The sequence below is a fragment of the Lissotriton vulgaris genome, chromosome 4_1 (genome assembly GCF_964263255.1).
Source record: "Lissotriton vulgaris chromosome 4_1, aLisVul1.2, whole genome shotgun sequence".
Lineage (NCBI taxonomy): Eukaryota > Metazoa > Chordata > Amphibia > Caudata > Salamandridae > Lissotriton > Lissotriton vulgaris.
Window position 1 is genome coordinate 1,234,175,617 of NC_141691.1, and position 14,039 is coordinate 1,234,189,655.

A 14,039-nucleotide genomic window follows, 5' to 3' on the forward strand; every position below is an offset into this window, starting at 1 on the left:
AGTATTGTATCCAAACAGCAAGCCAGGCAAGGAGGCAACAATTTGGCCTTCATTGAATATCTCTTCTATTCAAATTGATACATTAAGCAGAATGAAAGCCATTCTTTTACAAAAACCTCTGCCTTTGACCTCGTCTAGAGAAACGTATGATCTGCAAGTTGCAAGGACCTCAGCAGAGATACATACATTATTATCAGCAAACTGCCCCGTACATTTCACAGAAATATTAGGTCAAATTTTAAACATGTCAGATACCAGTGGCATCGCACATGTATTTAAGACACTTTTTTCGGGACTGTTAACACCCTTTGAAGAAGTCCTGAGCATTTTTTTCGAATTTCGTGCACTCTGTGCTCGGCGGTCTGCCTCACATTTTGGGACTCGTAGAAGGAATTCTATTTTTGTTCCTTCTGCTTTGATATGGCAAGTCCAGTAACCAGCGATACCCTGATTACCATGGAACAAATGATCCATGCCATGCGGTACCGAAATAAGATAACACAGGTACTCGGCTTGGCTCTAAGAGATCTGAATACCACATGGTTTCTATCATTCAGACCGATCTGGCAAGATTGCATCTTACCTGTTCTACGATGCCTGCTCTGCAGAGAAGAATGCGTGCTAGACATCTGTCTCTTACTCCCATCAGCAGTACCTATGGATGTCGATACTTTGCTTGGTTCGGTAACAGCTCATGCAACATGTTGTCTCCAGCGGCTACCAATTCTGATGACGGCATTCGTTGACCTCACCATTACGACTAGGTGGCGGTGAGGTACGAGATGAAAGCGGCGCACAGGTACAACTTTCTGTGAATATTACTGATCCAGATCACGCTGACGGTAATGCATCTCACGTATGCACTATTTCTACTTTTTCAGAAATGGCCCAACGTTCACCTACTGTGGTAGACGAATTCTTTGGCAGCCTATCTGAGTTAATGTATTCTCCTAACAACGAGAATAACTCTTGAGAAACAAGCACACAGCCTTCCCTGAATTTTGATTTCGGCCTTCAGTTTTGATAAACAGAACTTCAAAAAATTTGGAACAATTTTTTACTACAACAAAATTATTTTTTCTCAATACCAAAATATTTACCTTTTTTTGGCACAGAGCAATCTGCTTAATGTAGAACTATTCTTAGAGAACAAGATTTCTATTTTTTGTTACCTAGAGACAATATTTAAACTTAGCCTCTAGCACATGTACAGTATTATATAAATCTGTGATGACATGGTCTCGACCTTCTCTTCTGTATTAAGAGCCATTTCATGAATGTAATTTCGTGAATCATTCAGCCAGCATTTCAAATGTAAAACTATATGCATTATTTGAATGATACCACTGCTTAGAAAAAGTACAGTACAATACTCATTTTTCGTGTACAAACCATTTCAAATGCATTTTTATGTATTTTTGGGGTGTGATTGTAAACACATGCTTAGAAATGTTATAACTGCTTAGTATTTAGTAAAGATGGACATTCTACATGGAGTAGGTGTTGTAAATGTATCTAGGGCTCTAGTGTAATTTTCCCGATTCATGCCCTTATATAGGTATAATTTATCATATCCTTATATAGGCATATGAATCATAACCATATTTAGGCACAGCCAATGCAGTCCAAATACGGCATGGCTACTTCCACTAAGCTCCTAGAGTACAACGAGTTCTTGAAGACAACCAGCCTTTAGCAGTACGGGACTTCCCCCTGCTTCAGTATTGATTTGTCCCAGAACTCCTTGAGCGTGTACAGAACTTGGAGTTCTTAGTGACGTTATTATGTCCACCCTTACCTCAAACTCGGCACCTTCCAGGTATAAATATACCCACATCTGCCCTAGCAAACACACAGTGGTTTGGAGCAGATCGACTAACTACTTGCACAACGCCCTGCTGTAGCGATTGCCTAAGGAAGCCGACCCTCCAGCTGACGCACTGAGAGAGACGCTGTCTTTTCTCCTGCCAAGAAATCCAGCTCCAGTGTTTCCCTGCTACCCTTGCGGGTTACTGGGAGATCGAGTCCTGAGAGAGAGATACAAGACCTCCTTCATTCTATAACCAAGGTACGGACCTGATTAGACCCTTAGAGAATTCTTGGATAGATCTTGGCCGAAGCTATTTAACTCAAGCTACACCTCACTTACTTCTCCCCTCGTACTTGACTTAGGTTAGGTACACAGGGGTAGGCATATTGTAGATGCACCAGTTGAGTACTTTTAATAATTATTTATCATTGTATGTATTTTATCTATTTTATGTATCTTATGGATTAGAAACCATATCATGCTTTTACAGTATTATTTCATAATACTCTTTTTACTGTACGCACTTTACTTCATTGCAAGTATTACAATTGTTGCAATTAACTTCTCTTGCATGAGAAAGAAGACTGCTCAATAAATAAGCTTTTTTATTGAAAACGCCCCTCTCTCTATTTCTCAGCAAAAACCCTGGTGAAACGAAGCATGCACGATTGAATGAGTGAAATAGCCATCTCTTGTTTCCGAGACGCTGAAGATATATTTCTTATTCTTGGGGAACAAAGTTGTCATGTTATATGGTTGTCAGAAACGAACCCCTTCTTGTTTATTCGAGAAAGTTTCTAGTGACCTCTGAGCTAACTGGCATTCACAATTAAGTCTAACATACTCAATAGAGACCTAGTCGACTTCAGTCCTACGTCTAAACTATGGTTTATGTTATTCCAATGCGCAGAGCCTATTGGGAATATAGGAACTACACTACATGGCGCCCAACGTTTGGTAAGCTGATAATTTAACACTAGATACTAGAGTAACAATTAACATGCAGACCCGACAGCGCCTCGAAGTGTACTGCCTCCCTAAGGACCGAGGAGAGATTGTTTTTGGGCTTGTGGACGTTTAATGATGTATCGTCTGCATAGGTAGACACAATGATCTTATAATTTGGGAAGCAGACGCCTTTATGGCTATGGTACTCCCTTAGTGTATACGCCAGCGGTTCTCCTACTAGGGCGTAGAGAATAGTTGACAGCGGGCAGCCCTGCCTTGTTCCTCTGGTTATCGTGATTGAATCTGTTACTAAATTGCCTATTTTAATATAAGCCGTGGGGGAACCCTATCAGCTGGAGAAAGACTGGGCCCAGTCCCATCCTAGAGAGAACCTGTTGCATAAAGGGCCATTTGACCGAATTGAAGGCCTTCTCCACGTCGAGGAAGTCTGCGACCGCTTTAGAGTCTGGGTTGGTATGTTGTATGGTACGGAACACCATGCGGAGGTTGTAGGTAAGGTTCCTGTCTGGAATAAACCCGCCTGTTCCGGGGGTACTAATACTGGCGCCAGCAGTACCAGCCGATTGGCGAGAATCTTAGCAAATAGCTTGGTATCAACATTAAGTTAGGAGAGTGGGTGATAGGGTCCACACTCAGCTAAGGGTTTATCTGATTTAGGAATGGCAACATCTATTACCTCTCTCAAAGTTGGATGCATCGCGCCTGATACACACATGTCATCATAAAGTTCTGAGAGGTATGGAATTAATAGATCAAGAAAGGTTTTATAGAAGCCGACAGTGAGGCCGTCCGCCCCCGGAGCGCTCGTGGCTTTCATACCGGCCAGTGCTAAAGTAACTTTGTCATTTTCAAAGCGTCGCATAAGAAACTCCTGGTGCGTATTGGTGAGAAATGGTAATTTAATATGCTCGAAGTAGGTAAGGATTTCTTCCTCCGAGTCGGGCGATCCTGCTGTGTACTATTCTGCAATAAAAATTGCCTGAACCTATCTGCTTTATCTTCTTCATCTGTTAGTATCTCACGCTCTGCCGACTTGAGTTCAGTATTTGCGCTAATACGGAACCCTGTCTGTCACCCTCCCCATATACTCGTGCCGTGGCATATTTGCTTAGAGGCTTGATTTTGCTGTTAGCAGCTTCTTGATATTCCCCCAGAAGAACTTTGATTTCACGCGATATTGTCTCGTTGATACACGTCTGTTGGTGTTTTTCCCAGGCACCCAGTTTACGCTCAAGATCGGTCAGTCTCTGTCGGATATAGCGGAGAACTCCTAAATGCCAAGCCATAGCTATACATTGTATGTAGACCTTGAATGTCTCCCAGATGACCTGGAAACTATCAACGGACCCCACATTAATGGTGAAAAAAGTTTCAATAGCTTCAGCCATGTCTTCTTTAAAGACCGAGTCCAACAATGAATAAGGTGGAAACTGCCATGGAAATGGCGGAACCGACTTCTTCAGGTAATCAAGGACCAGCAAAAGAGGAGAATAATCCAATAGATGGTCAGGGAGCACCAAGCATTCCGGGGTCTGCCCCACGAGAGGCAAAGAGATCAACCAGTAATCTATACGAGTGTGCAAATTATGATAAGTAGGATAATGTGTGTAACCTCCCCTATCCGGATACCTTGTTCGCCATACATCGCAGAGATCCATACCCAGCATGGCACTCTCAAGAGCTCTCACCGCCGCAGAAGGTTGAATCGTCGCCCCCCTGATCTGTCCATATCAGGGTTCCTGACAATGTTAAAATCCCCACCCCAAAGATACTGCGCCTCCGGGTATTTATAGACAGTGCTTGCAAGGGTATTATAAAACTCCGGGCAATCGTAGTTGGGGCCATAGACCATAACTACAATGAGAACAGTGCCCTTCCCTTGACACATGGAGATCACAAACCGACCATCTCGCTCTGCGTCCAATTGGGCCATCGTGAAATACGACCTGGGATTCACCCATGTCAGCACCCCTCTAGCATGTGTAGTAAAACCTGAGACATTATTATTGTCCAATAGTCCTCTACTGTGCAACAATGCGCTATTCAATGGTAGATGTGGCTCCTGTATCAGGGCTATGTTGATATTTTGCCTATTTAAATAGTTCAGCACATTGTGGAGCTTTCGGTGGTCGTTAAGCCCCAGTCCATTCCATGTAAGTGCTCATAGTGAGCCTAGGGTCCCCATCGTGTTAGCCTCACCTTGTCCCAATATTGCGTGCATTAGAACACATTGTGTAACCCAGGGAAAAAAATATTGTTAAGCTTATCACATGCTAACAGACGTAGAGCTTCAAACAACCGCAACAAAATAACTTTCCCCTTCTCCCATCTTCTCCCTACCCACAACAGACCCCCCCAACTAGGCCGTGACACATCTCGTGGATCTCCCAATTGCCCTCCTCATACCCCCCAAGATCAAATATCCACCCCTTGTGTGATACACTCGCGGGCAGATGTTGCTCGTTCTACTATGAATAAAAATGAAAAACATTAGACAGCCCGCTCCTGTGCATTATCAGTGAATAATTATCCAGCCTCACAGGCTCGTTATATTCAGGCCTCAACCTTCAAATAGAACAAGTTTGTCAGTTGCCCCTCCATGCCTGCTTCACATTATTCTGTGGGTTTAAGCTAACCACTTGCAGAATTTCTGACACAGTTGCGACAAAACACACATGCGCCCGCCCCACCTGCCCCCAACTTCACTCGCATCATGCCAGAAGTTTCATACCTCTACGCTGCGGTGCATTTAGGCTGCAGCAGTGTTCCTCCCCCACCCATTAAAGAAGAAGTGGTAGCTACGAATCACAGTATGGATCTTCTTATTTTTTCACAGAGCTACCCTCTCCCCCTTTTTCTCCAACCCCATGACCATACTTATCCCCCAGCTGCCAATCATCCTTGTTAGACTTGTTCCTCCCGGGATCCCCCAGTCGCCTCATCTAGTTGGTGCTGCTCCGGGCTGTGGCACCTCTCCTTGGACCAGTCTTTTGGGGCTTTCTGCAAGACCTTTAGGTCAGTAAAGATGTGGGACCAGCCCAGTCTTTTGACTCGAAGCTTTGCAGAGTACAGCATGGCGTAGTCTATGCCCTTGTCTCGCTGTTGTTTTTTCATGGGGACAAACTGGCATCATGCCTCCTGTACTCGAAAAGTAAAGTCTGGAAACAATGATATCTCTGAACCTTCATAGATCAATGATTGCCTTTTCCTTGCCAGTCTTGGATCTGTGTCTCTGTCCCAGTAATTGATCGGTCCTGGTGGTGCCCCCGGGGGTGGACGTGGCACCAGGGAGCGATGCGCTCTCTCCACCACGAACATGGCAGGGAATACCCCCTCCCCCAGCAGCATAAGTAACAGCTTCTCAGTAAAGTGCTCCTTGGCACCAGCAGGGGTGGTCTCCGGTAGGCTGGTGATTCTGAGATTATAGCTATGAGAACCAGCTTCCAAGCCCTCCGCTCTCCCCAGTTGTTTATGTTCTGTGTCCAATGTAGTGTGCGATTCCTTCACCTCCGTTAGCCTCCTCTCTGACATGTCTAAGCATTCAGCATGCTTGTCTAAGCGTTCCACCATTCTGTCCACATGGTAGGATAGGACATCCATCTTCGTGCCCAAAGAGGTGATTCAGCTCTGTAAACTTTTTTCCATGGCCACCTCCACCAGATATCTGGGCTAGGGTCTTTGATTGCCGGGGTTTGCATCCTGTCGGTCACATCTGTGAAGGCATCATGCCATTTCGACCGCTTCTACTCAAAGGAGAGTTTGGGCTGAGCTCTGCCTACTCTACCCATGTTGATTTTCAAAAGGACCCTCCAGGCAAAGCTCCCCAACACTCCAGCCCCGAAGCACCACACTCCAGATGTCAGCCGGGGTCTGAGGGTTCCACAATACTCACCAATCTGCACAGCTGTCCAGACTTCCTATGGAGCAATGACCCCCGCAGAGTGGTGCTAGCGACGTGTACCCCTATTTATGTGCCTGTCGGTGGGCCCTCCCTTTAGTGTTCAGGGTGATCCCATGATGTAGATGTGACTAATAGTGCACCTCCAGACCGGGCCTCAGCTGCCAGCCAATCCAGGTCTTCAACGCAATACTTCAGGCTGCCCAGCCCTACATTACAATATCTTCAATATCCGCCCCTACGTTAGGCTGTGAGCAACTCCAAAGCAAAGATCCTGGGAGCTGAGGCAATGATAACTCCTGAGGTGTGCCTCACTACTCCAAACTCGCCTCACGTATGCAGGTCGTGCACGCAGGCGTTAACTTCCCGGGGCACCCAAACCACCACAGGCCCTCAGTGGCGAGTTCCACAGTCACACCCACACCTCCAAAGCAGCGCCCAATGTGTTGCTCACATGCCTATCAAAATGGCAGCCCCAGGGGGTAGAAAGTCTCCCAGATGCTCAGGCCCGTTTGTCTGGTCCGCAGTGGGCTTCAACCCCAGGACAATCCCCCCGGGGGCTCAACTCACATGCCCAAGAATTGGTAGAGGGGACTCAGCCACTCCAATGCGGTATGGTAGCAGAATTTATGTTCGGCAGCCGGGAGTTGACTGGCCGGCTTCGGGTGCCCGCGCGTCTGCCTCACCTCTCTCCTCACGGTTTGCAGCACACAGATCGCTTCCCGGGGTGCCTCTCCAATTCTGGGCCGGCAGGAGCTGCGAGTCGAGCAAACTGCGCTGGATTGTGAGGCGCCAACCTCATTCCCAGTGTTGCAGCAGCTCGCTGCGAACCCGCTCCCGCTGCGTTGTTCCACTTCAAAGGGATCCTGGCCCAGCGGGGCGGGCAACATTCAACTCACACAGCTCTTCTTTCCGCCGTCACAGAGGAGCGGGAGTTCGATCCTTATCACCATTAGGGGCCATGGAATGTATGCATAAACCTGAAGGTGAATGTGTTTGTGCTCCTTGCTGAGCATGTACTATGATTTTATTGTGCTACCATTTATGAGGATGTGGTCTTTATCTTTATCTTTGCTATAGTATTCATTACCTCATCGTCCCTACCTCGCATCCCTTCCTTACAAAATTGAGGCATCCCTGCCTCACCAGACACCGATACCCACATGATTTGTCACGTGAGGACTATAAATAGTCCCCAGCCCCCTCATACCTCGTGTTTTTTTCTTGTTTCACCATTGTGAGACGCGCGTCGCATGCGCTGGCCGTTCTGCTGAGCTGCGGTCTTTCTTCGTTCTGAGGGCTTCGCCCTTGCTTGTTGTTGCCTGCTGGGTCTGGCGACGCCGGCCTGGTGTGCACAAGCCTTCCCCACCACGTTGCTGGAGTAGCGGTGTACTTCTCGGCGGCTTGGCGGACGGGTTCCGGGTGACCGAGTCACCGGCCCTGAGTGGCTGGGGCTGTGGTTCCAGTTCTGGAGGCCGGAATGGGAGGCAGCGGCTGTCGGATGTGCTGGTGATCCTCGGCTTGCTGTTTCCGATGCTCCTTTACAGTAGGGGCCTCGTTTGAGATCGTTTTTATTCCCTTTTTGACTTTTGTTGATTCGTTTCTCGTTTTACTTGCTGCTTTATTGGTTGCCTCCTGGTATTTTGAATCTATTTGTTAATGTTCTTCCTACCCCTCGGAGGCATTTTCTGACCTGGGATCTGTCTCTGGTCTTGGGCACCTTGATGTCATCTCCCTTTAAGCCATTACTTTCTGTGGATCTGCGCCTGTTGTCCTTCAAGACTTTCTTTTTGGTGGCCATTTCTTCTGCTCGCCGCCTGGGTGAACTAGGTGCTCTTTCTTCCAAACACCCTTTTTTCGGATTTTTGAGGACCGGATCGTGTTGAGGCTGATTCTTTCCTTTTGTCCTAAAGTGGACTCTCAGTTCCACAGGGAGCAGGAGTTGGTTCTTCCTTCCTGTTTTGATTCCCCATCCTCAGAGTCTGAGGTGCAGCTTCACTCTTTGGGTGTTAGGAAGGCTCTCCTTGTCTATTTGGAGTGGGTCGCTCCTTTCCGTCTCTCGGATTCACTTTTTGTTAATTTTGGTCCTGTGAATCGGGGTTTGCGTCCTTCTACTCCTTCCTTGAGTCATTTGGTTCGTTCGCTGATTTCATTGGCGTACAAAGAGGGGGGCACCTTTCTCCTTTGGGGGTTCAGGGTTGTTCCACTCGCTCCATGGCTGCTTCCTGTGCGGAGGTCCAAGGGGCCGGGCTGCCACCTGGGCTTCCCCGTTGACCTTTGCCTCTCACTACAGGATTGGACAGGAGGTTGACTGTGCTGATGTCTTTGGACATAGGGTTCTTTCCACTATGATTCCTGAATAGTGGTTTTTCCCTTGTCTCCTGTGTTTTTTATTAAACCTGTTTTTTGCATACCTTCTTTGGTTGTCCTGTTTGGCTTTGTACATCTCAATTTTGTAAGGAAGGGAAGCGAGGGAGGGACGATGGGGTAATGCTTCAATTACTTACCGATAATTGCATTACTCTGAGTCCTACTCCCTCGCTTCCCTTACTTACATCCCTCCCTCCCTCCCTGATGGTCCAGGCCAACCTTTTGGTATGGTTTTGATCTATGTGGTATTACAGGAGGTATGAGGGGGCTGGGGACTATTTATAGTCCTCACGGGACAAATCACATGGGTATGGATGTTTGGTGAGGCAGGGATGCCTCAATTTTGTAAGTAAGGGAAGCGAGGGAGTAGGACTCAGAGTAATGCAATTACCGGTAAGTAATTGAAGCATTACTTATGGTTACCTGAGACATTGATGGTGCCTGCTGGGAAGGCTGCAGCACTCGAGTGCCAGATTGTATACCTTTTTGTTTAGCTGTGCTTGAGCAAGCAGAGAGAACAGATTGCCCGAGACCATTTTATATGTTGACTCTGGTTGAGTGACATTCTTAGGGATAGTAGCTGGGTTTTATTTTAGTTTTTGTGGAGTTTTACTTTGGTAGGAAATTGACCAGAGTCTTCCCCCTTGCTGCCGGTACTGATGCATGTCACTGTAGGTGCTGGGGGTGAGACTGAAATGCTGCCTTGTTTGACTGGGCTGCATCAAGGTGGTATGGGTGTGGTTTGAGCACTTGTGCCTACATCTCTAATAATGAGCTTGATTATCTTAAGACATATAGACTTGATGCTGCACCCTTAAATGTGATGCTCCTGCACTAGCAAGTTGCTGTCACCATGGTCTAAGCCCGAGGGCCTTCCTATTTTACTTTGGGAACTTTGTTTTTCCACCAACTATTGCTTTAGTCTGTGCAACCTGAAAATCCTGGAAAGGTGGCACACACACATTTTTTGTCAGGTTGGACTTTTGCCACTGTAGTGTTGAACATTGATTGTGCTTTCAGGAGATGAGCCCAAAATTTCAAATTTCGGGTACACAGATTTTGCTTTAAGAGACTTCACTCTTTAAAATATTCTTCAAATGGTACACTAATATGTGTACTTCTATGGAGCAAGTAGAGAAAATGCTAACGTGATCATCAAGAACTGACCTAGCTGATAATTGATAATAGTTGATTAATTGATGTTTAATTTTTTTTCTCGAAACATTTTTTTTTTCTATTCTATGAAGGGCACCATCATTTTTTCTTTTACCTTCTTTTCTTTTTATGTTGCAGTCTCTCTCACCAATGTTACACTGGGAATGTTTTTGCCATAAGTTTTTAGGGATGGCATGGTATGGGAAGGAGGTTTCTGTCCTTACATAGATACACGATCAATATTAGATGAGGGTGGTTAGGTGATCTTTGCTGGGAAGATAACGGATGTGAGAAGTGTCTGCAAGGAATCAAAAAATAAATGAGAAAAATGTACATTCAAGAAGGATATCTAAATAATGGCTCTGATAATGGCTCAAAAGGACAAAACCACCAAAATGTATGGTATGAAAATCACTAGTGGAAATGTTAATGGTCTTAGACCCATTTCTAAAATGCGTATGGTCAGAGAATTATATTTAGTGGTATTAGTTAATGAGACTCATTTATAATGGCAAGAATCATCCAAAATGTCTTATTTGGGTTGTAAATTACTAGCCACACAATAAATAGTGACTAAGGCATAGATTCAGCAAGCGAAATCGCAATCGCAATAGCTGCAAAACAGCGATTGCGATTACAATTTCCGCTCCCGCTATTCATCAACTATAAAAGCAGCAAATAGCCAATTCGCAACACAAAGAATTGCAAAACGAGTTGGTAACCCCCATTGCGATTCCTTAACAGCGATTTAACCACATCTTCTGCGAAATAAAATGCAAATTCGCACGAAATCGCAAAAAAATTGCTATTCCAATTCATCAAAAATCGCAAATTGCGAAAATACCCAAGATCGCTAAAAATTAGTCGCAATTTAAGGAGAAGCTAAACCAGGTGGTAACCATGAAGTCCAATTGGAAAACAAAAAATGCAAACAAGAAACAGGTGTAGGGTAAATAAAACACACTTAAGGAGACTCAGTAGGAGCATGAGGAAAGTCACAATGCCAGGTCTCTACATCGTGGCAAGGCGGCTGGGGTTCCAGGCTGCAGCCCATAACAGAAGCAGGTTCCAAGAGTGCATCTTCCGGCTGCGAATTACACTCCTGGGCCAGACTGAAGAGGAGATCTACTCCAAATACAGGCTGAAAGGGGCAATGATAAATAAGCTCATCAGAGACCTTGACCCCCAGATGCAGCACCCAACACAGAGGACCAATGCCGTGCCCACCCATGTCCAGGTCCTGTGCTGCCTGCACCTCCTGGCTTCCGGAAGCTTCCAGGGGATATTCACATATGCAGGGGGCATATCACAGAGTACATTGTTACGCTACCTACAGACTTTCCTGTACGCCATGCTGAGCCAGATACACCACTACATCACCTTCCCAACAACCCAACAGGACTTAATGCAAACAAAACTGGACTTTTATCACACCGCCCATTTCACCCATGTAATTGGCTGCATTGACTGCGCCCACATTCACATCTGTCCACCCGCAGAGACCGAATACATGTACCGGAACCGCAAGTCATACCACTCACTCAACATCCAGATGGGTTGCAATGCGAAGACCATCATCACAGACATTGTGGCCCAATACCCGGGGAGCACGCATGATGCATTCCTCTTCCAGCACAGCGGCATACACACCCGCTTGGCCAGGGGTGAATTCAATGAAGGACATCTCCTAGGTAAGTACATATGCCCACATACAAAATGTCAAGCCAATGTTGCTGCGCATAACAGGCACTGAGCCTCTGCTCCTACCTTCAGGTGACAGCGCCTACGGCCTCCGTGAATACCTCCTCACCCCATACCTCAACCCTGTGAACCCACAGGAAAGGCGCTACAATGCTGCGCACATACACACCAGAAATGCTATTGAGCGGACATTCTGCATGTTAGAGAGTCGATTCCGCATCCTCCACAAGACCGGCAGGGCCCTCAAATACCAACCTGAGGTCTGCTGCCACATCGTGGCTGTGTGTGCCATACTCCACAATACTGCCACCAAGCGGAGGATACCTCTGGAGGTGTCTGGTAGTGAGTCGGAGGGGGACAACCTGCCACCTGCACATGTGCATCATGCACGGGGGGAGAATCCTGCTGAAGGACACAGGCGCCGCAACAACATCAAACTGAACTATTTCTAGTGCACCCATACCCTTCACATAACACTGCACTCATGCATGCCACATGAATTAATGACATGAGGAAGATTTGTGTTCAAAATAAATTCTTATTTTTCGGTCAACAAGCTCTAGATGTGCTTTAAATCAGAAAAAATGTGTGCAACTGTATTAAGTCATACAGGCTCTTGTACAGGCGTGGGTAGTTACCTCACCATGGCACTGCCGGTGATGTATAGTCAGTCACTGGCACCTCCTACCGGACACACCCTGTCACCTCTCCAACTCCATGTTGGGAGTGTCCGGCGGTGATGCAGCATTAGACCTGAAACTGTGTTGCCTTTCAGGTAGCACCGGCACAGACAGGCTGCTCTGGCTCAATGTACCATCACTGGCATCATCACCCCCCCTTGCATGGCCATGGCCGCACACCTGTTGGTTCTTCACAGCGGTGGTTGTAGGAGAGTAGGGTCTGCTATCCTATGGTCACCCCACATTTTTGCTTTTTGCTTCACTGGTTTATGACTTAATGTGGCTGTGGGCCTGCTAATCAGACCCACAGCCTGCTGTTCTCTCTCTAAATTACTGCCAATGCACTTCAGGTGCATTACGAATTGGAACTGGTTCACCTTATAGGCCCCTGTAACAGTGTACCATAGGTACCCAGGGCATAGGTGTATCCAAGGCCTACCAGGGGCTGCAGCATGTATTGTGCCACCCCTGGCCTGGCCTCCATATTTGACACAACTGGCTGATCACTCAGCTGGGGTAAGTTGGTGTAATCACCTCTTACTTAGGTACAGTATGTCTGTACCTAACCCTAAACTGGACACATATGTTCCTATCAGCCACTCCTATGGAAGGCCTCATCAATCCTGGAGGCAGAGTGCTTGGAAATATGTGAGATGGTGCTCCAGCATGAGCTGAGCCTGTCTGCAGCTGTCGGGAACCACTCCCTAAGCTGTTCCGGGATATTGCCATACCATATACTCTTAAGTGCATTATAATCCTCGCGGTTAAATGCTATCTTTGGTTTGGCTTTATCAAAACATGTCGAGTAAGGTGTCATACGAATTGGAATACTATCCCCTCGACAGTTCTGTCGACGGGGATAGCATTCCACCCTGCTAGAGGGACACGACATGTGTGTAGCCTTAACCCCGGTTAAAGTTAACCAGAGCCTCAGCATCACAAAATGGATGCTGCCACCACAGACACGAGTCTGGCCTCCTGCTGCTGACCGAAACTCGGCAGATGGTGGCCTGGACAAAGGGTTTCCTGCCTTGGGAGGTGCGAGCACCACTCCAGACAGGGTTTTGTGTATTGGGTAGGACAGGGCTGAATAGAATCAGACATGCCCGGGGCACACAAGGTGTCCCCGTGCATAGGCCAGTCCAAACCGGTCCTGGGACTTTCCAGACCCAGGCTTGGTGCGGAACTGGACAAAGGAAAGGGGGTGTAACCGCCCCCCTTCCTGGTTCCTCCCAGAGGAGGGACCTAGTAGGTGATCCACCCCTCAGATTGGGAATAAGAGTGGGAGCAGTGCCATTGCACAGCAGATCATCCTGAATCAACTTGAAATACAGAAGAAGACTGGACTTCGACATTCTGCTGCTCAGAAGACTGAAGAGAATCTCCCTTGTGGCCTAGGAGTGGCCACCCTGTGAACACAGGCACCAACCAGCAACTCAACGTCTGCTTTGCCGCC